The following is a 27,132-nucleotide window of genomic DNA, read 5'->3' on the forward strand; positions in this document are numbered from 1 at the left end:
TACCATTTAAATAGAAAGAGTTCTTGCTACAGAGGGGAAGACTGTGACCTGTGGCTCTCTGCTAGGGTTTGGGGATAAATTTAATTCAGTCCGTATTTAAAGTCAAACCTACCCAATTCTCACTTTTGGAAAGAATGTTGTGACCTGAACAGCAGCCATCCTTTTACACTTCTCTGGATTTTCCAATGCAGTTCTCTAGTCAAGTGATGGGTATATATTAAATAAATGTACTGGGGCAAAGTGTGCCTAAAAAATGCATATATTGGTGAAAATAGCCACCCAGATAATACATTATATTAGGCAAAATTACATTAAAGCGTATCTATCTTACTAGAAATTCACACTAAAATGCTGGTGAATTTTCATGAGGGCTCTGTGGGAAAAAAGTGGGGAGAATAGAACTTAAGACTGTGAAAATGAAAACGGTGAGAAACCTAAATTGACTGATTTGTCCACCCCTGGTGTCTTCTCCAAGTGCTCTCTTAGTGCTGGTGAGCATCTTCAAAGCCCTGTTCCCTCCACTCCCTTTTTAGGGTTCCTTAAACTGGGCTTAGACTCGACTTCTTCAAATAGAGAACTTCCCTCTGTCAGCTCTTCCAACAGAGAACTGTCCTCTGCAAAGCTGCAGTTCCCCAAGGACCAAACCAGGCATGGTGTGGGAGACCCAGAATCAGGATTTCCTGTGAGTTTCTCCCCACCCCCTTTTCTTTTCTTTAATAATTCGCACTGCCACGCAACTGCTTTGAAGATTGCAGAAGAGGCTCGTGGGGAAGGAGGACTCACTCTTTCCCTCTGAAGCTGTTCTTGGCTCCGTGGGGGAAAACAAACAGGCACCCTGCGGTTGCCTACATGCTTCCGCCTAATAGCACCTCAGGGAAAGTGGGAAATTAAACATCCCCACAGCGGCTTCTCCCTTAACAGGAGCACAGGAAGCTGCCTTCTGATAGGTCAGACTATTTGTCCTTCTAGTCCAACATAGCCTTTGTGCTCCTTTGGGAAGAAGGGTGGGGCATAAATTGATTTAATCATCAACATCATTTTACAGAGTCTCAGCCTAGCTCGGCTGACCTCATCCTGGGCTCAGACATTTTGTTCCCCAAGGTGCAGAAGAACCCCACCCCCAATTCAAGGCATATTGTACCCAAGGTCACTGAAGCCTTTTTTTGACAGTTGAAGCGGACAGTTCCACAACCACCACTCCTCCCCCTCCCAGGGATAAAATACACCCGTAACAAATTGCTGCATGTTTCTCTATTTGTTTATTTTTCTAAACAACAAAAATGGATGCTACACACTGTGCCTGCTCCTAACACTGAAAACCTCATTAAGGATGGGGAAGGAATTCGATTCAATTCACGTTTAAATGTGAATCTACCTACTTCACACTTTCCAAAACCATACGAGAATCGAAACGCAGCCATCCTTCAAGATCCACACTGCTCTGAATTTTGCAGGGTAGTTGTGCAGCCAAGTGATGCACACAAAAACAGAATTGTTCATGAAATAACAAACAAAATTTCATTAAATGAGGGGACATGCTTTCAAAAAATGTGTCTGCTGGGCAAAATTGCACAGCAAAACATGTATTAGGACAAATTTGCACTAAACTGCTGATGAATTTTCATGTGGACTTTTATAACTAACTAACTAGCTAAATGTAGAGAACCGAACCTAAGGTTGGAAAAATGAGAAGCAGAAATTGATAGAATTGCCCATCCCTATGCCTCATTCTGCCTAATGATAGGGCTGGCCTCCGCTCCCCACCACTCCCTTGCCCCAGACACCTTTTGCCAACTAACCCCACTGCCATGGCTGGCTGCTGAGTCTAGGAGTGCTGGCATTCTCTCCACGGAACCACTTCCAAGTGGCATGTTTTACAGCCTCTCCAAAAATATTATTCAAGATGAAGGAGAATCATAGCTCGTGCAGGCGCCAGACTGTCGCTGGGAATATATCATTCCGAATTGGGACTCCTCTCTCCGCACCGTGATGAAGTGCTTCATTAATGGGAGATGCGGCAGCTCAGATGCTGGCTGATTCAACAGCTTCCCCGACACCTGACATCCCCGTACATCCATTTATTCAAAGCCCTTCCCCCACCCTGACAGGAGCCCCCACCTGCCTCTCATCCCTGAGAGGTTATTAAACTAGATTCTTATAGCACCATGGTTTCCTATTAGCTGAGAGTTATCCAGCAAGGTGCAGCACTAGGGTCCCCTCCTCAGACTTCCACTATGAGCCATGCTGTCCTCTCCATGCAAAATGGCTTTGTTATGGCCTAGATGCTGATGGGTGACAATGGGTGCTCATGGGCAACAGGCTGCAATGTGTGGGTGCAGAGAGAAGGGAACCTTTGTTCTAAGCATCTGGAATATACCTTGAATCTTATCAAGTTGGCAGTTGGGAGAGTGGCGGGTATTTGGTCTGGGGTGGGATTTGATCCCAGGATACTTCTTAGTAACTAGGATGATGTGCTGTGTGCTGCTTGCTTCTGGGCTTCTCCCTAAGGCCTGTTCAGCCTCTACATTTGTAAATGCATTATGAGAACACCAAAATATCTCCACCGCCCTAACCAAGAGTCAGAGAGAGAGAGAGAGAGAGAGAGACCGCAGCTTGGTATCCACTAGAACAAACACACAAAGCTGAAGATGGCATCAGGGTCATTATGTGTCCTACTTTGCACAGGGAAGTCCTCTCTTTGAAGGACTGGCCAGCAGTTATTTCTCAGTTTGTATTTATCATATGCAAATAGGTGTCTTCTTTTGTCCCATTTTGGGTGATGCAAATTCTCTCTTTCTTTTAGCAATGTCCAACTGGCCACCCTATACAGGCATTTGCCATCCCAAGGCTTCCCTGGAGTTAGGAAAGTCTTCAGCTTCTGCCGTCAGAGAGGATCAGGGAGAGACAAGCACACACCACTGATTGCAAAGCAATTTAGTAATTAAGATGTTGTCATCCAAAAGCTTTGGAGGAAGTGGCAGTGAAGTGATTAGCCTGAAGAAAGAAGAACTTGTAAAAGCACAATAGAGATATCTGCCCCCACTTCTTTTCCATCTGACGAAACCAAGGATGGAGGAGATGGGGTGGTGCAGGCAGTAGTGTGGCGGGGGCCCTGCTTGAGAGGAGGTTTCTCAGCAGGCTGAAGAGAAGGGAGCATCTGCTGCCCTTGTTTCTTCTGTAACAAAATGAGGCTGTGGAAGAGCAAGGCAGGCTTCAGAAGCAGCTCTTTGGGTCAAAATACACATAGGATCAAAGTCAATGTTCTGTTATTTGAGGGCCCCACTTTCCACCTTGCCCTTGAGACAGAGAATTCTCATGAGCACGGAAATGGAAGCGGATATTGCCAATCGTCACTTTTTCATCTAGAATGGAAATCCATCCAGCAAATACTAGATTGCTATATGCTTTCATTATTTTATTTGTATATATATTTTTTATTAAATTTCCTGTTTTACAGTTTAGAATGCTCATTTAAACACCCTTAAAATATCAACGACTTCCCTTCTTCTCTTTCCATGGTTCATTTTGCATATCATAAATCCCTGCATATTTTACATAAACTAAATCATTCAGTATTCCATTAAACTTATTTACACTGTTGAATTTATCTTAGTGCTGCCAATGTTTTCAAATGTACACAATTCCCCCCATATATTCAATAAACATTTTTCAATCTTCTCTAAACGTATATTGCTTTCCATCTGCAGATGAGGCATAAGAGATTACGTTCTCCTCTGCCCACAATTTGCGTTACATTTTCTTTGCATTGAAATGAATGGAATGGAAGAATGTAATGGCAAGATAATTTATGTGGTCAACATAATTACACAGGGTATGTAATTTTGCCACAGTGGATAGTGAGACGTATAATGTGATTTTTGGTGGAATATGAACTGCAGCGAAACAGCAGCAGTGCTGCAGGTGAGGAATACAGGGCAGAACAGGAAATGATGCCTTCTCACATTCCTAGTCCAGACTGGGGAGGGAGGGCAGGGTTTAAAGCAAGGGTGGTTAGAGGCTTTTCCCAGCCATGTAATCTGAGATCTCTTAACATTAGGAATGGGACACCTGGGGTCCTCTGGATGTTGTTGCACTACAGCTCCTCTCATCCCTGGCCATGCTGGCTGGGGCTGATGGGACCTGGAGTCCAACAAGATCAGGAGGCCACCGCTTCTCCATGCCTGATTTAGAGGGAAAAGTAGGGTGAGTGAGGGATCAATGAAAGAAAAAGCAGGGGCTGTTGACTGGCAAAACTTTTTGACTTGCCTCTGGTCTTGTGCCTTTAACAGCAGCTTGATTGGCAGACATTATTAGCAAGCGATCGTGCTTATCTCCATGCCTGTAATGGGAATTTTGAGGAGAGTCCAAACCGAGGCATCGGGGCTGTGAGGCTGGTGTCTGTATGTATGCATATGTGTGGGGAAAATCAATGACTGTTATTTGAACGGGAGACAGGCTAATGGCAGCCACATTGCATTAGCAGCTGTTGGCTTTATGAAGATTTTTGTTTTGATGCCCTTTCTTACAGTATTTTCTTTCTAAACAGATCAGTGCTAAGTCTACCTAAAAGCCTTATCGTCTGACTGGACTGGAAGCCCTGCCCCCAACCCCAGATGTGGTGTGTGAGTTGTGGACACTTGGCCACGATGGGAACACTCTGCACATGCTGACTGGTGGTCCTATGTTATGACGACACACATCCCTGGACAGAGCTCAGACTCTAACCTAACTCTTAGGCTTAGGGGTCTTGGCCATCCCTGTACCATGTAGTCTCAAGGTGGGGAGACTGTGGCCCTCCAGAAGTTGCTGGACTGCCACTACCATAATATTTTACCATTGGCCATGCTGGCCGGGGCTGATGGGAGCTGGAAGTCCAACAATGGTTCTCCACTCCTGCTGAAATAGTTACGGTGGCAAGGAGTTCCACAAATCGTTCCTGCACTTTATAAGAAAACATATTTGCAATGAGGAAGAAATATCCATATCTGCCTACAGCTACCCTGGGCTCACGTGGAAGGAGGAGCAGGATAGAATAATTAGAAATACGACTATTAATAAGTAATAATAGTAAACAGCAGTAGTAGTATTACCTCTCTGCTTCAGGTTGCTGCCACGGGCTTTGTTCAGAGAAGGGGAAATGATAATGGAGAATATTGCAAGATCAGCTGCACATGCGATTTAGGTTCCAGGCTGGTGATGTGTGTGTGTGTGTGTGTGTGTGTGTGTGTGTGTGTGTGTGTGTCGGGAGGATTGAGTGAGTGAAAGAGGTGGGGCAAGGTGTGCTTTCAAGCCACTGCTAGGATGCTAGGGAGGTCTGGGGCCCAGTGCACCCCCTAAGTCACCTCCTCAAAAGGTGCCGTCTCCATTGACCTTCTGGCTGCACTTCCAGTGAGATTTGAATGGGAAACCGTAAGAGCAGCGTACAAGAAGGACCTCTCCATGTGGCACTGAGGGGGCTGCTTAAAAGGTGCGGCTGTTCCTCCCCTAGGCAACGCTTGCCCACTTTTTGAGCCCCAGACCTCTCATGCCATGAGCGAGCACCAGGTCCCTAGCCAGGGGTCAATGGCAAACAAGCTAGGGGTTCAATGGCAAATATGCCCAGGTTTCTTGGTAGGCATGTCAATGTGCAAAGGGTTCCTGATGGGAGAAAACTTGAAAAGTCCTGCCAGCGCCTGTAGTAATCATACCTGGGGCAGTCTGACCTAGATGCATCAAAACAGAAAAACCAACTGAGCTTGCTTCAACTCCATAAACAACTTCCTGGCATTTCAGCATTTCAGCTGATATATTTCAAACGGTGAGCCATCAGGTTCTGTTTCATGACTATTTATTTCCTCCTTCCTCCGTGTAACGAATCTCCAATTGTCTCCTCTGTTATTTAGTTCGGCTCGCTCCAGAATGGGATCCTCGCGCTGTAAATCTTGGGAGGCTTGTTTTCTGTCTCACAATAATAAAAAATTCATACGGACTAATGCAAACAAACAATAAAGCAGCAGGCAATAATTAAACAGTGAATTAACAGGATTTATTTCCACTGACGACTTGGGCTGAGGGATGGAGCTACAGCAAAGAGATGTTTCTTTCTGTGCATTGATTGCAACACCTGATGCTGAAGGCAGCAACACGTGGCCCATCCTGCCTCTGAGGGCACCTTTTTTTGATTGGGACCTGTGGCAGACTCAGGGCCAGCCCTGTCCTTAGGCAGATGACATGCCTGCCTCAGGCGGCAGATATGGATAGGTGAGGGTAGTGGCTGCCCCTTGGGCTATTCCTCCTCTAGAAGAATATTCTGTCCTCTGGAGCAGCTCCCATCTCCCTGAAATGCTGCTTAAAGGTGTGTCCATACTATCCACACTTGCTTGTTATTCCCCACCCCCTTTTGGCTCCAGAATTTATTAACCCCTCTTCTACTCAGAGAATAGCCATGTGCTGTACCTAAGTGGTCACCTCACAGATTGTTCTTTTGAGAAAGGCACCTGAGTGAGCGAGCAGGCAGAGAGGGAGCCACATGGACACCAGCAGACACCATGCACCTGCATGTATTGCTCTGCTTCCCGCTGATGCACATGAATGCCACCATAGTTGTGCTGCAGCATTTATTTTGGTGGGGCAGAGAGCAGGTTATTGTGAGGTGTTCAGGGGGAGGACAGAGCTGTGCATGTTAGCCGGTCAGCCAACCCACTAAGTTGGCCTGCTGCTCTCGGTGGCAGCCTCCCAGCTTCTACATGTGGAATGGGAGGGGCTCCATCTAGCGTTTCACTTCTGGCAGCAAACATCCTGGGGTGTCCCTGCAGTTGCTTGTGGCAAATGAACCTTGCTGGCCAGCCGGTGTCCCCACAAGGCATTGGTTTTCCTATCCAGTGGCAGGGAACCCTGTTCAGCTTGAGGAACCACATTCCCTAATGGGGAGCCACTGAGGAAAGAGGGTGGAGCAATGGATGCAACTCTTTCCTTTGTGCAATAGGCTACATTTCAGTCATGCAAAAAGCCAGAGCTTTCTGCATGTACCGGTACCTGTCTCCATCTTCCATCCAGGACAGAGAGTGGAAGAAGAAGAAGAGTTTGGATTTTATACCCCACTTTATCACTACCAGAAGGAGTCTCAAAGTGACTAACAATCTCCTTTCCCTTCCTAACAAACACCCTGTGAAGTGAGTGGGGCTGAGAGACTTCTGAGAAGTGTGACTGGCCCAAGGTCACCCAGCAGCTGCATGTGAAGGAGTGGGGAAGCGAACCCGGTTCACCAGATTACGAGTCCACCGCTCTTAACCACTACACCACACTGGCTCTCAAAGGTCACTGGAAGGACCTATTTCCCACCAGGCACAACAAAAAACAACAATGCAGACCGGGCCTGTGAGGGGCATGGCCTAGGGAGGCCTGAGGACCAACCAGAGGGGCCTGGATTAGGGCCATGTTTGTGGGGGTGGATTTAGATACTAGGAGAGAATACGTTGTTTAGATATTGTCCTTTCTTCCTCACGTTTGGAAGCTAAGACAGGGTTGGTTTAACACTCTTCAAACAATAATCCAGGATGCTGGATTTTCCTGGTATTGTCTCGTTTCTCCCCCTTAAAAACAACAATCATACACACATTGTTTTGCTAAGAAATAAAACATAATCTTAGGTCTTGAAGTAGCAAAATGAAGGCAGGCTTGAAACTACAAAAGTACAAAATTGAAGTTAAAAATTGTGTCTGCAGTTCAGACCTACATACATGCCAGCTTGGCGCCATGATGAAGAGGAGGCTGCCCAGAAAGAAAGGAAATAGATAGACAAAGGAAGTGATCTCGTAGTTCTTTCTAGCCAGTTTTCAGGAAAGCTCTGTGAGCCTCAGCCCTTTCATGTGCCTATGTGGCAAAACATGAATTGTTGGTTTGAGAGTAAAAATGTCCCACAATGTTTGCCCTCCTCCCCCTGGACCTGAGGTTCCCCACCTCTGTTCTACTCCATGTGTGGATTCAAACTGTACAACAAATCACCCCAAAAGGTGCACCTCTCCAAATGTCAGTGTGAAGAAGGGATGGACAAACCAGTCTGTTGCTGGTCACTTTAAAACATGTCTACCCTTAAATGCATTTTGCCCCATTCTGCCATAGACTGGCTGGAGGCACCAGTAGGAGATCCCACTGGGGAACCCCCCAGGGAGCAAGGCTCTGAGCCAGGGGATTGGTGGTGGGATGATGATGCCTGGTCAGGGGGAGAAAAAGAAGCAGAACGAGGGGAGGCTGGGGAGGGGGGGGGGTCAAGAGGCTGAGTGTAGGCAGACTGGAAGAAGACACTGAGTCTCCTTTTCCTGCTGCTACCAGCTCCTCTCTTCCCTGGTCTCCCAGAACATGCAGAGAAATGAAGAGGGCAGAGCAATGAGAAGCAAGAAAGCAAAGTCTTAGGCTATTGGGGAAGGACCCGGGAAGGAGCCCTAGAGAGCAGAGGGAAGACGGGAACATTGTCCTCACAGCTGCGTCACTGGGGAAAGAATTGCTGAGACTACCATGCCTGAGCTGCGGTTTGTTTCCTTGAATAAAGAGTTAACTTCACTGGACTTTATTGTCATATTGCTGATCTATGCCTGACTCCCAACCCTGACACATTCCAGCAATAATCTGTGATGGTGCTGATTGCAAGTTATTACATGTCCTTCACCCTGAGTTCCCATATCAGCATGAATCTTTGCCTGGCATTGACTTGGTCATCTCTCCTGTGCCAGGCAAATAGTTCTCCAGACCATGTGGGCATCCTGCATCCCTCCACGCATGCATGTTCAATGCACACAGACATTTGTGGACAGGGCTAGCAGGGCATGTAGCTTGGGGGTGGGAGGGTGTGTGTGTGATCTGACGAGGCCCCACTCCCTGTGAGCCAAATGTCCCAAAGGCCCCTCTCATGTCTCCCCTGCTCCCTTCACAAAAGAAGGAAACTTGGGCAGCCTGTCATTCCTCCTCCGCTCGTCTTGGCTTGTATTCAGAGTGCTAACTGCCCTGACTCGAGCAATAAGTACAAGAGTGTCTCTGATGATTCCGAGTAATGAGGGACTCAGGTCTCTGTCTCATCCAGAAGATGGAGATGTTGCATTCCTTTGGCGCACCTGCCTCTAGTTGTTTTTTCCACCGCAGCCAGGAGCTCATAAAGCCGCGCTCCTGAGCTCCTATTTCACATTGAGTATTGGCTATTATATAGCGCTAATATTTCTTTGATTTTCCTCCCCTCTTCCCCCCTTCCTTTCTCGCTTCCCCCTGTCCGTATTATGGTAGTTTTGATGAGTCCGTCCTTGCTAGGCGATTGCGCTTCATTCCTGAGCTGCCACCGGCTCTCGGAGAGAGAAATGAGCTTGTGTTGGAGGCATATTCATTCAGCAGAGCTTCCCAAAGGACTCTGCAGGAGAGGGGGAGAGAGGGAGGGAGGGTTGTATGACACGGTGGAGATAACAGGCCTTGCTGGCTGGCTGGTGACCCCACATGGAATTGATTTTCCACTCCGCAAGGAATTAACCGTGGATTCCGACATTATGATGAAGCGCCCCAGAGAGAATGCATGTCTCTTAATGTCAAGGCAGAGTGTCAACCAAATACAAGGTTGTGATAGAAGGAAAACAGAGGCATATGTGTTATCCCTTCCATTAAGGCCAACTAAAAGAGCCTTTGACAACCTGATGTGCTCCAGATGTTTTGGAACAACAACTCTCATTGTTCTCCACCAGCTGTCATCCGAAACATTGTGGGTGGATGACATGGGTTGGGGAAGGCTGAACGAAAATATTACAAAGTTGTGAGCAAGCTTATAGTTTTCCCAAACTCTTTTTGAGGCTAGATGTTTCCCATCCTTGGAGTAAAACTCATGTTTGAGCAGGTGGACAGGGATGAGTGCACCAAGCTCTGCCTCCTGCCATCATCCCAACCCACGGATTGTGTGCCTGTGCAGGCCTGGACGAGGGTACCTCCTCCACTTGTTATCCACTTGGGAGTTCCCCAAACGATTCAGAACCCTAACCAGGTTTCTAAATCATGTGGGGAGCCTCAGCAAGTACAGCAGGGGATGAAACAGGTAACGGTATGTGAAATGTTATGATCAGGCTAGATGAGAAATAACTAAATGACAAATGTTTCTCAAAGACACTTACGAAATTTGGCACTCAAGTTAAATTAAGGCAGCAGATGTAGTGTGACTTTGGAATGTGTATTTTCAAGTGTGAACCTGGAACAGTCAGCAAATATCTAAATAATTCCAAATATTTGTTTCAGTGCTGGGGCTGCTGGGAATGATTGACTGGGATTAATTTTTCCCAATAGCAAAATGGTGAATTTTCAGACTGATGAATGATCCACAGGTTAGAATGTGCTGCTGCTGAGTTGGCCCTGCCTTGGGAGGCCTACAGGATTCACATCTGGCTGGTTTGGACATTCTGGAAGGGCAGGTCCCCCCTCTTTCCCCCCTTTTCTCTTATTTAAGACAGGAGTAGCACAAAGGTCACACTAAAAACAGCCCTGATGGCTACATCACATATTACCGTATTTTTCGCCCCATAAGACGCACTTTTTCCTCTCCAAAAATGAAGAGGAAATCGGGGGTGCGTCTTATGGGGCGAATGCCTGCAAGCCTCGCGCCCTCGGCAGGAGGTCCCACCGGGTGCGCGAGGCTTGGGGCAGCAGCCTGTCGCCCGAAGCACGGGGAGCCCTCGGGAGGGCTCCCCCTGCTTCGGGCGAGTGTCTGCAAGCCTCGCGCACCCGGCAGGAGGTCCCACCGGGTGCGCGAGGCTTGGGGCGGCAGCGGACTTCTAGCTTCTAGGTGCGCGCAAGCAGTCCGCTGCCGCCCCAAGCCTGGCGCACCCGGCAGGAGGTCCCACCGGGTGCGCGAGGCTTGGGGCGGCAGCGGACTTCTAGCTTCTAGGTGCGCGCAAGCAGTCCGCTGCCGCCCCAAGCCTGGCGCACCCGGCAGGGGGTGCGCGAGGCTTGGGGCGGCAGCGGACTGCTTGCGCGCACCTAGAAGCTAGCAGTCCGCTGCCGCCCCAAGCCTGGCGCACCCGCAGGAGGTCCCACCGGGTGCGCCAGGCTTGGGGCGGCAGCGGACTTCTAGCTTCTAGGTGCGCGCAAGCAGTCCGCTGCCGCCCCAAGCCTGGCGCACCCGGCAGGAGGTCCCACCGGGTGCGCGAGGCTTGGGGCGGCAGCGGACTGCTTGCGCGCACCTAGAAGCTAGCAGTCCGCTGCCGCCCCAAGCCTGGCGCACCCGCAGGAGGTCCCACCGGGTGCGCCAGGCTTGGGGCGGCAGCGGACTGCTAGCTTCTAGGTGCGCGCAAGCAGTCCGCTGCCGCCCCAAGCCTGGCGCACCCGGCAGGGGGTGCGCGAGGCTTGGGGTGGCAGCGGACTGCTTGTGCGGACCTAGAAGCTAGCAGTCCGCTGCCGCCCCAAGCCTGGCGCACCCGCAGGAGGTCCCACCGGGTGCGCCAGGCTTGGGGCGGCAGCGGACTTCTAGCTTCTAGGTGCGCGCAAGCAGTCCGCTGCCGCCCCAAGCCTGGCGCACCCGGCAGGAGGTCCCACCGGGTGCGCCAGGCTTGGGGCGGCAGCGGACTGCTAGCTTCTAGGTGCGCGCAAGCAGTCCGCTGCCGCCCCAAGCCTCGCGCACCCGGTGGGACCTCCTGCCGGGTGCGCCAGGCTTGGGGCGGCAGCGGACTGCTTGCGCGCACCTAGAAGCTTGGGGCGCACTGAGCTCAGCACGCCCCAAGCTCCTGGTATAGCGCAGCGATCCGCTAGCCCTGGGAGAGCCCCGCGGCTCTCCCAGGGCTAGCGGACTGCTTGCCGGCACGCAGAAGCTTGGGGCGCGCTGACCTCAGCTTGCCCCAAGCTTCTGGATTAGCGCAGGAGTCCGCTAGCCCTGGGAGAGGCGCCCGGCTCTCCCACGCTAGCGGAGACCTTGCCTGCACGCAGAAGCTTGGGGCGCGCTGAGCTCCGCACGCCCCAAGCTCCTGGTGTAGCGCAGCGCACCTGGGGGGGGAATAAAATTTTTTTCCTTTATTTCCCCCCCAAAAATCTAGGTGCGTCTTATGGGCCGGTGCGTCTTATGGGGCGAAAAATACGGTACATTTTGCAGTGCACCTGTAAAATCAGTATTACAAGTATATCTAGGAATAATATAATGAATGAAAACAACAAGCATATGCCTGCAAATGTATATATTAGATATTTAGGGTCATTTCCCAGAAAGGTGGGGTTGGGTGCAGCTCCACAGCTGGCCAGCATGTCATGTGGAAGAGATCCCTTAGGCTTTAATTTTGGTGCAGCGTGGCTATGAGAACCCTTTTCTGGTCTGTGGGCCAAGCAAGGCTATTGGAATTTATTCAGCTGCCATTTTTATGTGAAGCTTCCTAATTTGTCCTTCCGTGCAAACTGAAAAACAACTATCCTTCAAAACTTACACTTCTCTGAATGTTGCAGTGCAATTCTCCAAACAAAAAAGGGGTGCACTAAAAGGCACATAATAGCAAGGTGAAAATTGACAAACACAAATGTAGATTGTTGGAAGACAATTGTTTGCAAAAATTTGTATGTTGCAGGCAAGAATGCATACTAAATCCATAAATCCATAGGGGAAATGTGAATGGAAATAGGTACGAATTTTCATGAGGGCTTTTATTTTAAAATGCTGGTTGATGTGGAAGTGGGGTGAATGCAACTTAATTTTGGAAAAATTAGAAACCAGAATTATAGATCGGTCCATTCCAAAAGCTAACCAAGGAACTTCCACATGGATGGGATTTGTGTCTCCAAAAATGAAGCAAGATGGGCATGTCCCTCAGCTGTGTGGTGAGCCCAATTACCTCCTGCCTTCACAAATGGGAATAAGTTTTCTTGGTGCCATCAGGGAATTGTCAGCCAATCAGACTGGCCCACAGCTGTTTTTTCAAGGGGAAACTGAATAACTGCCCCCCCAACACAGATTGACCCTGGGAAGTGCTAGCCTAAAACATTGTGCTGCCTAAGGTATTACAGCAGCAAATGGTACCCGAAGCTGATCTAGCTATTTTGCAGCTGAGGCAGAAAAGCCTACAAGTGCCTCAGTAACAAGAAATAAAATAAAATGATGATTTGCAACTCTTTTCATAGCACTTGTAATCAGTCAGCAGTCTGAGAAAACTGACTCACTCAACCTAATGGTAGAGCCGGCCCACACCTTCTGTTTGGGCTGAATGCAGAAAAGTGTTTCCAAATGAGACCCACTGCTCTGAAAACACTGTTTCTGTCTTCAGCCTGAACCAGACAGATCACCCACAATCCATGTATTCAGCATAAGACTCTGATCACTGTTAACTTAGACATAAAAATCAAGGTCATTAACATGTCTTGCCAAAACAGTACAGTGGTACCTCTGTTACGTACTTAATTCGTTCCGGAGGTCCGTTCTTAGCCTGAAACTGTTCTTAACCTGAAGCACCACTTTAGCTAAAGGGGCCTCCCACCGCTGCCATGCCGCCGCAGCGCGATTTCTGTTTTCATCCTGAAGCAAAGTTCTAACCTGAGTTAAGCGGGAGTCTGGGTTAGCGGAGTCTGTAACCTGAAGCGTCTGTAACCCGAGATACCACTGTAATGGTAACTCTATACTTGTGCAATAAAAACCATTTTAATGTGGTACTTCCTACTTCCATTTCTGTTTGCTGGCGGCTGTTGAAAGAGGGAGATGGGGCACATTTATTTGACCTGCACCAGAACCGGGGGCAACCCCCAAACCAGCTAGAGAGACAGCTTGCCATAGTTCATAGCACTTCTGTGGGTGGTGAACATGGCTCTTGACAAACCGGCATCTGTTCAGGGCCGCTCCAAGTCACCAGGCGACTTACTGTAACAACTTAATGATGAGTTTCAGCACCTATTTTTCATGAAAAAAAGCACTGGTACTTATACAGTTCTCCAAATGAATAGGTGTAGAAAGTAGAGTCTCCCAAGGACGGGTATTGGGACATGTACTTTTAAAACTGTTAATAAATGATGGATTTAGGGGTGAGCAGTGAGGTGGCCAAGTTTGCTGATGATATGAAATGTTCAGGGTTGCTTAAAACAAAGGGAGAACATACCCTCCAACATTTCTGCAATGAATAATAATAATAATAATAATAATAATAATAATAATAATAATAAATTTTATTTATATCCTGCCCTCCCCAGCCGAAGCCGGGCTCAGGGCGGCTAACAACAATAATCACACAATTAAAAATATTTCATTATAAAAATTAATTAAAATCAGATTGATGGCAACCGATTAAGCAAAATTCTGTGCAGGTTGCCAGAGGAGGGAGTCAGGCTGCGCCCTGACCAAAGGCCTGGCGGAACAACTCTGTCTTGCAGGCCCTGCGGAAAGATGTCAGGTCCTGCAGGGCCCTAGTCTCTTGTGACAGAGCATTCCACCAGATTGGAGCCGCAGCCGAGAAGGCCCTGGCTCTAGTTGAGGCCAGCCTATGAAAACAGGGACATCTTAGGAAAAGAGGGACATTCTGGGATCAAATCAGAAATTGGGATGGCTTCTCAAAATCAGGGATGTCCCTGGAAAATAGGGACATTTGGAGGGTCTAGAAGAATGTGAAGAGTTCTCAAAGGGTGTATCCAAACTTTAAGTAATTGAGTGATAAGATTGCAAATGCAATTGAATCTAAACAAGTGCAAAGTTATGCATGCCAGGGCAAAAACAATCTTAAATTCACATATATGCTTATGGGGCCTGAATTGGTGGTAAACTGACCAAGAACGAGGCCTTGGGGTCATAGTGGATAGCTTGATGAATATGTTGACCCAGCGTGTGGCAGCTATGAAAAAGGAAAATTCCATGCAAGGAATGGTTAGGAAAAGAATTGAAAATAAAACTGCCGATATCATAATGTTGTGTTATAAATCTATGACGCGTCTTCATTTGGAATGCTGTATAGAGTTCTGGTTGCCTCTTCTTGAATATTGTAAAGTTGGAAAATGTTCAGAAAAGAGCAGCCAAGATGATCAAGGGGATGTAGAGACTCCTCTATGAGGAAAGGTTGCAGTGTTTGGGACTTTTTACTTTAGAGAAAAGGTGAATAAGATGTAACATGATAGAAGTTGATAAAGTTACACAAGGCATGGAGAAAGTGGATCGAGAAAGTTTGTCTTGGGACGTGTGAATATCCAATGAAGCTCAATGCTGGAAGATTCAGGACCCATAAAGGAAAGTCCTTCTTCATGCAATACATAGTTACTCTATTGAACTCGCTCCCACAGGAGACAGGAATGACTTGGACGGCTTTCAAAGAGGAAGCAGCAGGTGTGGCAGTGGTGGTGGAAGCGGAGGGGCAGGGCAATGCTGCGCTTCCTGTTTCGCTTCCAGGAGTGAAACAGGATGTACCAACCCTACTGCTGGCTAACATTCATGAGGACTTTAAAAATAATTCACAAACTGACATAGAAATGTGACAAATTGAATTTAAAACTGGAACAATGAGATGCTGAAATTGACAGATTTGCCCATTCCCAGAAGCACCCTAAGGGCACCCCCCCCCCGTTGTGTTTTCTTTTTTGAGCATTGCAGAGATGCAGAGTGACACCCTTGTTGTCTACCATGCAAGTATAGAACTCCAGTCCATCCTAGAACCTTTCCCTTTTAGCTGCCTTTTGGCATTTAGCTCTCTTTGGGGAGTCTCAGGTGTGGGGAACCTTTGGCCCTGCAGATGTTGCTGAACCACAACCTGCACCATCCCTGGCCATTGGCCAGGCTAGCTGGGGCTGATGGGAGCTGTTGTTCATCTTCAGGGCAAAGGGTCCCCCCCCACCTGAGCTAGAGTAAAGAACTGGAGGATTTAGCGTCACTTTACGTATTTAATTGTTGTTGCTTTCTAATTGACGTTTATGTTTGCTTTTTATTCTGCTCCCTGTTTCATGTGTTTGGTTGGGACAGCCTTTTTTAATAAAAGGTATGCGAGAGGAAGAATTAAACATAAAACTGGGATCCTACCCCCCCCCCCCAAGGTTCAGGGTAAGTAACAGAATTAGACACACAAATATAATTATAGATCAAAGGAGACAGTTCCCTATCCCTGAAGGTCTTCACAGCCTGTTATCTCCATATCCGTAGCCTGGCCTGATGGCCACCTTAGTCAGAGAGCAGCTCTGCTTCTTCAAGCTTGTCTCTCCCATCTGCATTCTCTCCCCGCGCCCCCGCTGCACCCCGAGCCCTCCTGCCTGTGCGCCTGTTGCTATCTCAAATCCAATTTGACTATTGTTTGTGCTGTGCGTACGTCTGTTTCTCTCTCACGCACCCCCGCTTTCGCTTTGCGCTTTGTTATTTTAATGGATTCTTTATTCCAATCCTGGCGACGCGGCGGGCGAAGGCTGAGATACTGCATCAAATTGCATTCCTCTTCTGTAGATTTCTCTCTCTCTCTCTCTTTTTTCCTGCCCTCCATCTTTGGGGGAGGAGGGAGGGGGAAACAATGGGAAGGAGAAAATTAAAAAACAAAAACAATTCAAAGGTACACAGCCTGCAGCTGCGCTGAGGTTTAATAGAAACTCAGCAGAGTCCCCCTGTCACTCGAGGGCTTGTGCCTAGGTTCCTGAGAGGCTGCGAGAAGCAAAGTGATCACCTGGGCCTCTGAAGGGAAGTAGCATGGGATGGCCACCTGGTTAACCCTTCCCCACAGTCCCCATATGAAAATTTCAGGGTTGGTTTCCCAGCCTGGCACTCGAAGCTCACTGGCCTGCTTTCATGGGCCACTATCCTTCTCCTTTTGCAGCATCTCAGTTCCCTTCCTCACTCCAGTTTCCAGCCATTCCTGGCTGTCACATGGAAAGGTTAAGGGATATCCGTAAGCACCAATAAGTCAGGCTGTATATATTACGAATGTAAGCAGGCTCCAAGATTCGTCTATATCAGTGGAATGTTTTCCCCCGTTTTCCATTTTAATTCCAATCTGTTTCTGAGTCATTCTGTGTTCTCTCTACTTCAACCTGTGCTTCAGGTTCCCAGCCAAAACTCTGTTTCCCTATTCACTGTAGTGGGAAATCTGAAAATATCTATAACAATGTCCAGTTAGGGCCAAAATGAATGAAATTTACCGGCGCAGGACCCTGCCAGAGTTGATTAAGCCTGTCAAACTGCAGACAAATATGGCCAGGGGCTTTTTATGGAGGGATTCACTTTCCTCCACAATCTCTTATGAGGGAGGAGGAAGATGGCTTTTGTCTCTTTCTTACCATAAAACAATTTATAGGAGAATTTTCTGAAGTTTCTGAATTTTGCAATGGAATTCTGAAAACAGAAAATGTGTACAGGAATGTTAATGAAAGCAACATATAAAGATGCATCGTATATGGGAATATTGTTTGCAAAAATGTGTATATTAGTCAAAACTACATACAGAAATATGTTTATCAAGAGAAATCTGCACTAGAAAGCTGACAAATTTTAACGAGAGAGAGAGAGAGAGAGAGAGAGAGAGAGAGAGAGAGAGAGAGCCAACCACACATTGCTGCAGAAATGCAAACTGAATTTAATATTGGGAAAATGAGCAAATGAGAAACCAATTCCTATTAGCAACCACGACAAGGTATGTCAGTTTCACCAGATGACAGAGAATGCAAACCAGAGAAGGGAGTCTGTTCAAGTGAAACTGACAAGGGTTTTCTCAATTTCCCATTGTCTATAAAACTATAGATTAGATAGATATAGATGATATAGATAGAGATAGAGATAGAGATAGATATGGGTGGAGCACCCAAATGGTTGAAACACAAGTGGAAGGCCACCCTTCAATAGGGAGAGAGACTCAAAAAGCACTTTCAATGGAAAGATCCTCATCAGTCACCAGCACCATAATCACTGCAAGTGGTCAGAGTGGGGGACTGCGTTCTTCCTACCTTACGACAGAAAACTCTAGGCAAGCCCTCCTAGCTGCAAAGTCAGGTGATCAAGAGCAGCCTACCACTTCCCACTCTCTCCTATAGAGCCTGCACCCTTGTGCTCATTGAATTGGTGTCTGCTTCTGAGTAGTGTTATGTAGCTGCTTGCGTGTGCTCATCTGATTATTCTTCATTGTCCTAACCTGGCTCTGCACTGTGAGGACTGTGTGAAGGCCGTGGCAATGAGCACCCGAGGTACTGGTGGTGTAATGTATTGGGCACAGTGAAGTCCATCATCACATGTGCCGCTTGGATGGCATTGTGCCAACAGATGCTGCTGATAATAATGCTCTGTTCAGCATATGCTGTAGTACCTGTTTTGTATGTCTATACTGTCATATAATGACATCATCTGTGCAAAAGGTAAGTCCAAGCAGGGAATCCCAGGGGAATCCCAGGGTCTTGAATCCCATCCAGCTCCTCCTCGTTGCTGTTTCCCCTCTCCCTGGCCCACTGCTAACTTGTTTCCTAGCGCACACAGCCTCTGGCAATGAGGAGTAGAATGTACCCGCATCCATCATCTGTGCACAGAAATACATCATCTCCAAGTGGCACCTTCATTTAAAGGGCTATTATCAGAGTAATTCCACCCATTCATCATTGGGGCTCAACCTGGCACCGTGCTGTTTCTTTGGCCAGCCCTCTGAAAGCTCCAGGACAATAACAGGAATCAGAGCACAAGCCAGCATGTCAGGGGTCCTACCCAAGAGCCTCAGGACAACCCACTTCCCCAGGGGTTGGGAGCCAGAGTAAACGGGACCCTTGAGAAGACGTGCCAAGCCTAACTCAGATGTTCATCTCCTTCAGAGTGGCTGCTGTTCTGAATCGTCTGGGTTTCATCTACACATAACCTTTTACAATCTGTCTTTAGGCAAGGGTAGCCAAGCTGCAGGTCAGCTGCACCCCCTAGACAATTCAAGAAAAAAAACTAAGAACAAGGCTTGGGCTGTGCACACACACCAGACTTTTAAAGCACATTTAAAGCATGTACCCCACTGAAATACTCCTGGGAACTGTAGTTTGTTATGGGTGCTAGGAATTGGATATTATTCCCAAGCATTATAGGTTGCTGGCTTGAAATTGATAGATGCTGAAACAAAAACACAATGAGGCTTATAATGTGCAATTAACTTTTATTGTGAGCCCGTAAAATGATTTCCAACCCTTTTTTGCTTTCATTGTAATGCTAGAGTTTGTGTGTATATTCTGTTTTTGTTAATGTACTATGTTTACTCCTGTTTGTTTTGTATTTTAGTTGTTTGTATATGTTGCAAAACAATTCAATGAAGATTTTTTTTCTTAAAGGGTGCTAGGAATTTTAGCCTTTGAGGAGTAAACTACAGTTCCCATGATTCTTTGGAGGAAGCTGTGTGCTTTAAATGCATGATGCAGTCAGAGAATTCCCTTCCTCTCAAGTGCTTGGTGGGACTAAGGGATTTGGGGAGGAGAGGGAGAGAGATGGCAGTAGCAGAGCCTGCAAGGTGCTACATGATATTGTCACTAGGGATGATGAATTGGTGTTGTTGCCAAGGGAGGAAAACAGAACAGCAGGAGTCTAGGTGGACAGGAGAAGGTGGAGACCAGATTAGGAAAAGCAGTGGGAAGCAGGAAGCAATTAGCAATTGGCCAAGGAGACACGGATCCACCAGTTTTCCTTTGCTAGGCCAATGCCTACTACTATATCACCCAGGCCCGGTATGAGGGGCAGGCCATGATGATGACTTTACTCAGCATTATATCGCAGGGGAAACTGCCTCCTCCTGGGTCCCTCTGCTACCAGTGCCCAGCGGCCGAGGGAGAAACAAGCTGCAGCAGGCGCTGGGGGCACAGGGACTCAGGAGGAGGAGGTTCAGCTTGGCTGAGGAGTGCCCGGCTGCCCTCGTCTCAGCCAAGCAGTTTTACGGAGCCCCCTACTTGCCACCAGCTTGCATGAGCCAGCGGTGGGGTGGGGGCTCCGTTAAAGTGCTCCCACTCCCCAGCTGAGGGAGCCCTGATCCTTCTCCTGCTCGCGTGCAAACAGGAGAAGGATTGGGGCTGCTCAGCTGGGGAAGGGGAGGCTTCTCACACACCCCAGCTGAGGAGCACAAACAGCTCGTGTGGACTTGCTCCGCCAGGCGGCAAGAAGGCTGAAAGAAGCCTAGCGCAGCCTCGCCAGTCCGCCCCCCCCCCGCCCATATCAAGGCAGTGGCAGATGCTGCCTGAACCACTACAGCTGCCTTGGCATAGGTGGGGGGAGGCATGAGCAGGCCGTTTCTTCATCTCGGGAGGGACAGCCAGCCCGCTCACCCCCCCCTGCCCATGCCAAGGCAGCGGCTGAGGCAGAGATGCAAACGGGCATTCGTGCTTCCGCCTCATCTGCTGCTGCCTTCACAGGGGGGGGGGGGGGCTGGAGGAGGAGGTGCTTTGGAAAAGGCAGAAGCTTCACACGGTGGCCAACAACTGCCTTCTTCCTTCCTGCCTCCTCTCCGACATTGTGATATTGCGATGTTTAGTTGGCGGTATATTACGATGTTGGGAAGCAGTTATTGCCCATCCCTACTAGGCATATGGGGAAAGAGTGGGCTACTAGATTTTTCTTCAGTGTTCGGCTAACAAAATGATGCCCTTCCTTCAGTCCCAGCCAATGTGGAGATTGGCCAAGGGGGGTGCGAGTTGTAGTTAAAAACATCTGGAAGGCATGTTGATGGCTACCCCTGCTTTAGTGGTTGGCAGCAGGGTTGAGGGTGCCATTTCCTGTTATTTGCCATGTATTAAAAACAAGTTTGTGGCATGGGGGGTTCTTTCTTATATTATATTCATGCCATATGTAATATTCTGCCAGCTCTGCATTCAGAGATATCTGGTCTGAATTATTAGAGCCCCTTTGGTCTTGAGTCTCCCCCCTTATTTCTGGGCCTGTCTTGGAGCTTGCCTCCCCTTTTCTATTCATCTCCCTTCTTCCTCTCTTTTGGCTGTCCCTGCTCTTTCTTTTCTTCAGCACTTCTATCATGTTCGTGCCATTGGACAGTTTAGGTGATCCAGGTTCCGTAATTACCATTGTGTTTGCTTGCTTCATATATGCATAACAAAAATGTGGCAATAAAAATACATGCTGATGGTAGCATCAGAGATTTCACTATTTGCTGTACTCTGTGTTTTATAATTTTCAAAAGGTATGTGTGCTGTTTTACATTGAAATGGCCAATTGCAGTGAATTAGATCTACTCCTGGTTATGTTCTTGCCTCTCCACCCGCCAATATACAGTACTGCGAATGACATGTCACCTGCAGCTGTTTATACACAAGGACACAAACATGCAACCTCTCCAACCTGTCCAATGTGTCTCCCGGCATTCTCAAAGAGTCTTCTACTCCCCCAGCAGCATTGCTTCCTTTTTTGCCACCCAGGGCACTCATGCCCAGGCGTGGGGGCATGCCTCAAAGAGTCAACAGAACCCACCATGCCAAGCCAGCCCATGCCGCCAAAGCCATGGAGGGCATGCGCATGGGGTGCATAAGGTTCATGGAGCCTACACAGCAGTGCAGCCCTGTAGGGAGGAGCCTAGCTGGCCAACGCAACCCTTGGCAGACAAATCCTCTCCTGGCCAGATGACCATTCATTGAGGGGGTCAAGGAAGCCATGGCGAGGCCAGGCTGGGCTCCAGGGCCCACAGACCGCTGGTGCCAAGCAGGGTGGGACGGGACAGGGCTCCCTGCATGGGGGCACCTAGCTGATGCCCCCTAAACATCCTGTGCCCAGGGCTACGCCCCCTGCCCCACACCCACGCTAAGCCCCTGGTTCCCCCTGGTGAGCAGACTATCCTCAGTATTGAAAATCTGGTGAGATGGGGACTAGACATTGCTCATCTTCCAGACAGATGGCATCAGCATGTTGGGAGCAGCAGGTGTTTGTTTGTTTTGTTAACTGGAACATAGGAAACTGCCTTATACTGAGTCAGAGCATTGGTTTATCTAGCTCAGAATTGTCAACACTGACAGCAGGATCTTTCCAGGATTCAGGCAGGGAGCCTCTCCCAGCTCCACCTGGAGACCCCAGGGATTGAACCTGAGAACTTCTGCATGTAAAACAGAAGCTCTACCACTGAGCTACGGCCCAGTACAAGGGATATGACTTGAAATAAAGCAGCTTCTCTAATGGTCCTAGAAGTCCCAATTGAGCTGGTGCCCCCTTCACAGGAAGTGCTTAGCATTATGGTTATCCCAGCAGAGGGAGCTACTCCCAGAGGCCAAGCTATACAAACCAGGATGTCTCTGGATCAGACCTCACCTTTTCCAATGAGTTTAATTAATTTACTATCTCTCAATCTAGGGTAGACAACTGACCCAAAGAAAGAGTTTAGTTTGCTCCTTCACCTTTAATGGCAGCTCAGTCTGCAGAAATCAACAAGTGAAGCTTTTCAGAGAATGGAAAGAAATATGATCCCAAGCTGATTTTTGTATGGGCTGATTAAGCACCTGCTCTTCCAACTGAAATACGGGAATAAGAATGCTGATCTACCCCAGAGTGGTGTCATAAAGATTACTGAAAGAATGTCAGCTAGGTGCTTTGAGGACTTTCCTGGTGCAATATGATGCATACCTGATCAGAAGTTAGCCCCACTGGGTTCGGTGGGGTTTTCTCTCATAAAAGTGTGGAAAGGATTGCAGCCCCAAGTGCTCTGCAAATGTTAATAAAGAGGGCTTATTTTTGCCCATGTGACCCCCCCCCCCAATCTTGGTCTCTGCTCATTCTGCATTTTCTCTGAACCTTTGCTTGGAAATAGGGAGAGAATGTTGGACCAGCTGCAGGACCCCTGGTTCCTTTCCTCCTCTGCCCTGGGGCTCTTATTCTATCCCTGCCATAGCAGCTCACTCCAGCTGGGACTGTCAATTCACCAGGCATTCGGCTCCTCTCTGCTCTCAATGCCTCCCAGGAACAGGGATGATGTGCACACACACACCCCATCCCCCCACCCCTGGGGTTTTCCCATTCGGGAAGGCTCAAGGTCCAATCTCCCAGAAAATCCAAGCAAATTGCCTTTGTTTGGTGGAGCATCTCTTCATTTGTGGCACCAATGACAATGTTTACTAATAAAGTGTTTTATGATTACAATATTAGTATGCATTTAACACAAAGTGTGCCTTTGTTTTCTGATGGTAGTCTGATTTCCCCCCTTTTATAATTGCTGGCAAATATGAGCCTGGAAGGTAGTATGGGCTAGGAGCGTTTTCATACATCAGGTTTTAAATTGCCTTTGAGCTTTTCTGCACTTACTTATATTACACTTGACTGTGGTGCTGATATGGAAGAGAAAACAGAGGGGAGGCATATCTGATGCATATGAGCATCCTGGTGAATGTAGGTCTTATATCCATGCTACTACAAGTCCCATTAAAGCAGTTTGTTTGTTCCACATGTTTTTACCCCACCTTTTGGCCAATGGTTCCCAAAGCACAACACAACAACAATATATTAAAATTTGGTAAACCTACAATTAAATCAGTTGATAAAACCAGGCTTTGCAATCACAAAGAACAACTCAGCTGTATTTAAGGGAGGGAGCAGCAATCCTTCAAAAACCTGGTGAAATAAAACCATATTAACACACTTCCTGAAAATAATCAGAGCCTTGTAGTGGAGACAGGTGGTTCCAGAAGGATGGTGCCACTTTCAAAAAGGCCCTGCCTATGTGATTGATCACGTGCTAGAAAGGGTGCCCAGAACAGGGTCATGTTCAAGTATCTTAATATATGAGAAGCTTTATATGGAAGGAGGCACTCTTTGTCATCCCTGGGCCACTGAAGGCTTTACAACACTGCTGCAGACCCTCAGGCCAATGAGCCAAACACAATCCCACAAGCCTTTCTAACCAACCTATTAGCAAAACTGGAACAGTAGTCTGAGCACGTGGTCACAATATTCTCCACTATGGTGTGATGTGTAGCCATTCTACTTACAGTATTTTTTGCACCATAACACTTTTTTCCTCCTAGAAAGTAAGAAATGTCTGTGCGTGTTGTGGAGGGAATGCCTACGGGTGGCAGGGGAGGGGGGGATCTGCTGCAGTCGTGAGCAGAGGATCCATGGTTCCCCTTCCTTCCTCCTCTGTGGCTCGCTTTGAAACAGCAAAGCGGGAGAAGAGCCGCTGAGTGGGGAGGAGAGAGGGACAGAGAGCCTGCTTCTTTAAAGGAGCAAAGCGGGAGAGGAGAGGAGCCGCTTACACGAGTGTAAGCTGCTCCTGTCCGGTTGGTTCCTTTAAAGCAAGCAGGCTCTCTGTCCCTCTCTGCTCCCCACTCAGCTCGCTACATAGCAGCAAAGTTTTTCATAGCAGCAAAGGATTTTTGCATTGGGCTACTCCAAACTCACTGTCAGATCACATGTTTGTGGCCACAGCATGAACCCCAAAAATCATACATCCACTGTTTCGTTTAGAATATTTTTTTTCTTGTTTTCCTCCTCTAAAAACTACGTGCGTGTTATGGTCGGGTGCGTGCTATAGAGCGAAAAATACGGTACATTACGATGATGATTTCTGAATGTGCATATAGACGTGTACATATATCTGCATCTCCTTTTGCCCCTTTATTGTGGCAATGCATTTCCTCCCCTTTGGCGATGTGAGATTGGCCACCTTAGCCCCAGGCTCATGTGCTGGGCCCACAAAGTTCAAAGTGTTCTTGTCTGAAAATAACCACTGAAAATAAATTTGTCATCCCTCCTTGGTTCTTCTCCATCTTCTTTGAATCAGTAGAAGAGCAGTGTTATTCTTTGGCATTTAATGAAGGGCTGCTGATATCGTGGCTATATGCTGGGATGGCAGAGTACGGAGGGCATTTAAGAATGGCACACAGAGGCAGGGGGTGGCTCTAAGGAGGAGCGCCAACAGAGCTAATAAGTGGGTGTTCAGTGGATGGGAGGGTGTTGTGTTGGGCTGGACAGGGAGGGTTAATTCATGTAGCTGCTGTTTTGGTATCAAGAGAAATCAGCAGGCGGTGTTCTCTGTAAGTGAATATCAAATTAAAACCAGATTGGCTTGTGCCTGGCAATATTGATCCCTCCCTCCCCCCACCAACGTATTCTCAGCAGCTAAAATCCAGCCCTGGGAGCTATGTTTCCTGATGCCCATTTCATAAATAACCAGGGTTCCCAGCTGCCAATTGCTTTAATGTAGCCTCAATACAATTTAATAAACATAATAGCCTATTCCCTCATTGTGTCAGAAGCGCTGGCTGGGAGAGATCTGTGCCGAGCAGAAAACACTATTGCATCTTGCAAGTGCAAAACATCAAGAAACGTACACCTGCAAAATGTAGGCGCATGGTACGTATGCAACACCTGCTCATGTGCATACTTGTACACTACATATACAAGCATACAGACATACAAACACTTGCTAATGTTTTAAGGGATGTGTTCAAAGTCACATCCACACCATGCATTTAAGCCATTATTTCCAGAGTTGCTTAAGAACCAACCCATCTTCGAAGGGAACTCTGGGAATTGTAGCTCTGTGAGGGGGGGAGGTATCTCCTAACAACTCTCAGTATCTATAACAAACTACAGTTCCCAGGATTCTTTGGGGGGAAGCCATTTTTGCTTCAAGTGGTATGGTACTGCTTTAAATGTATGGTGCAGATGTGGAATGCTACTGTATGCAAACATGAACAAGCCTACATGTGCAAATGATAATGTACGGAAAAGTGTGCACATTTTCCCCATTGGAAAGGGAGACAGCTAAATTGGGACAATGAGATGGTAGGGGGAGGGTTAAGTTCTTCCCCTGTTTTAAGTCAAAATCAGTCACAGATCTCACATAACATACCCCATATTTTAGGTGTTGCCTGTGAATAACACCTGATATCAGGTACCATTTTTTTTTAAAAAGTGCATGGTGCTGGCTACCCTTTTGAGAAGCACCTGCTTAGCAGGGGCCCTGGTCCACCCTGTGACCACGATGTGTAAGGTTAATATTTCCATCCCATGCCCCTTCCTACCAATAATTGCCCTGCCCCTACCCATTTCTGATATTTCCCCTGAAGGTGTTATCTGCAGGAACAACAGTAAAGAACTGTGGCTTTCTGTTCCATAGTGCAGTTCTTTTCAAAATTTTAATCTGATTGTTTATTTCTTCCTCTTACAAAGGCAAAAGCATAATTGCACAGACCCGAAGTACACATACGGGTACGTCCAGAAATGGAGAACTCACAACCCGTGCAAAAGCACACACACCGTGAATGCATGCACAGACAACCACGACGTGCGCACAGATATACAGAAATGCTTATGCAAATGTGAAGACTATAAATAACCAGGGCTAACCCTTTGCCTCCCTTCGTGCTCTCCAGAGGACGCTAAAGTGCTTCACAGACTTCATTAGCAAAACTACACAGCCCACTGGGAGAAGCAGTTCTTATTATCCCCGCCTTGCAGAGTCTGCCGAGGTCAGGCAGCAGTTCAGAGTGGAGGCAGAGAGAAAGCCCAGCAGGCCTGGCTCCCAGACCCCACTCTAACCCACTGGAGCTGCCTCCCCTCCCAGAACTGGGAACGGAACAAATAATGCAGTTTGTGCAGGATGTCACGAAGACCCTGGTCCCTGGAGACACGGGCTAGTCTATGCAGCACATGTGTTTTGCTTTAGACACATGAGGCTAAGGCAGGCGGATGTGGCTGAACAGGGGAAGGCTACAGGGCAGAGCAGCCTCACACCCCAACACTGACACGTGTCCCCAGATAAAAGTTGCGGCACAAAATATTTTCCTTACTTCTTCTTCTTTTCCAATCTCAGTTTTATTTTAACTTTCAGAGCACAACATATTTTCTGCCTTCATCCTGAAAGCCAATCCCTGCACGTTCCAAGTGGCATGAAGTATTGTTCTGAATTTTACATGGTGTGGGGTAGTATAATTTGGTACTGTGCCACTTTGGGGATTCCAGGTGAAGGGGGTCATTTTTTAATGCTCCCCTAAGTATTTAAAAAACAAAACAAGAAGAACCACGTAATCCACTCCCCCCCCCCATAACCTGCAGATAGTAAACTACTACACCGGGCAAGGTTTTTTTTTTTTTTAAAAAAAGCAGATTTTCCGGCTGCACAAATTCCCCATCAGACACTGCACACTACAAAGGGAAATGCCATGTGAAGACAAAGTGTGCATTGCTGCTTGCCTACATCCTGTATTGGTGGCCGTTTCTCCACGGGAGTCAGTAGCTTTTACCTACTACACAGCAGTGCCAACGGGAAGGAGGCAAGG

This window comes from Podarcis liolepis, assembly GCF_965112155.1.
Source record: "Podarcis liolepis genome assembly, chromosome: 2".
Taxonomy (NCBI): Eukaryota; Metazoa; Chordata; class Lepidosauria; order Squamata; family Lacertidae; genus Podarcis; species Podarcis liolepis.